Source organism: Tupaia chinensis, unplaced genomic scaffold (assembly GCF_000334495.1).
Source record: "Tupaia chinensis unplaced genomic scaffold, TupChi_1.0 Scaffold138644_1, whole genome shotgun sequence".
Classification (NCBI taxonomy): domain Eukaryota; kingdom Metazoa; phylum Chordata; class Mammalia; order Scandentia; family Tupaiidae; genus Tupaia; species Tupaia belangeri.
The window spans coordinates 27884-29395 of NW_006198536.1; positions in this window are offsets into that span (position 1 = coordinate 27884).

Below are 1512 nucleotides of genomic sequence, written 5' to 3' on the forward strand. Positions count from 1 at the left end.
AAAAAAAAAAAAAAAAAAAAAAACACAACCATTTTGGTTTTTATTGAACAATTATTAAAGTGCCAAAGTGCCATGAGAAACAACAGTTTAGGGAGGAATACACTAAATCATCCACTTGCTCATTCAGCAGTTACTTAAAGCACCTACTACGTGCTAGAAAGGCTTGGTGCTGGACACTAGGTTGAAAGGGGAGGGGTGCTTATAACCATTCGTTTGTTGTATATTTGCTGACATCTACCAAATGCCTGCACTGTATTAGCACTGAAGATAAAATGAACCAAAGAGCTTATTCTCATCAGTCTCAGGATTCCCTGAAAACAGCATCTCTGGATAGGGAAGCTGAGGCAGTAGTTTCACATAAAGGTCTTGTTGCTGAGGGTGCCAGATCCTGAACCCTGGGTAACCTAGCATCCTGACCCAGGCTAGTTTCTGGCGGGGCCACCTCCCTGTCCTCCCATTTCCTCCCGGGCACTGACAATTCATTAAGATCAGAATTCTAATGGCAAAAACACAGCAGTTCCCAAGTCTACAGATACAGCCCGTCCCCTGGGGCTGTGGCAAGACTGCAGTGACAGATCAGCCAGAGATTTCTGGTCCCTTGACAACACTTCTTGCTATTCTTCTACCCCTCTCCTCTCTTCAAGGAGAGGCCCTGCCTTTTTAAACCAGAGAGCTTAAATAAAAAATCCCACTCCCACTTCTGGCACCCCAAATTGAATCTGTACTTCACTCAGCAGTGACTGGGGGAAGGCAGGCCACGAGGAGAGCCTCGGGTGGCCACCCCACAGGACGCCCAGTGTCCATGACTTTCTGGGCCCTTTGGCCCCAGGCGTGGTCAGGAGGAAGCAGTAACCATGGAACCCAAATGACAATGGAGGGAAAGGGCTCCATGGTGAGGACAGGCGCTGACGTTTTACACAAAGGCTGCCTTAGGAAGGCTCCTAGGCCATCAGCTGGGGAATGGCTTCTGTGCTCAACTCAGTGCTTGGAGGGAAACACTGGGTTAACTATGTCCTTCACTGCGAGACTTCTGGGAACCCTGATGTGCTGATGCGTATTGTGAATCTATAAAAGGGGGACTCTAGTGCAGCGTTTCCCAAACTTACCTGACCACAGAAACTTTTTTTTTGGCAGAAAGGTCGGTGCACTACACGGTTTAAAACACTGAGTTTTAACCACTGTGTATTCAGGCCTCTATCTGCCCAAAGCACTGAGCTCAGTGCTGGGATACTGGATACAAAGACGAGGTCCCATTGGTCAAGTGAGGGTCCCCAGGGTCGGGCTGGTGTGCAGGGCAGCTCCGGAAAGGCAGCAGGGGACAGGGAGGCGTTGGAACTGGAGGAAGCCTGGCACTCTAGAAAAATGTGCAGGACCAGTCAGAGGGTGGGTGAGGCAGGGGCGGGCTGCAGTGAGAAATGTAGGTAACTTCCTCCCAAGTCCCACTACTTTTGAACTAGCTAAGCTGGCCTTTCCATTAAAACAGTCACGGGCGGGGGGGGGGGGGGGGGGGGG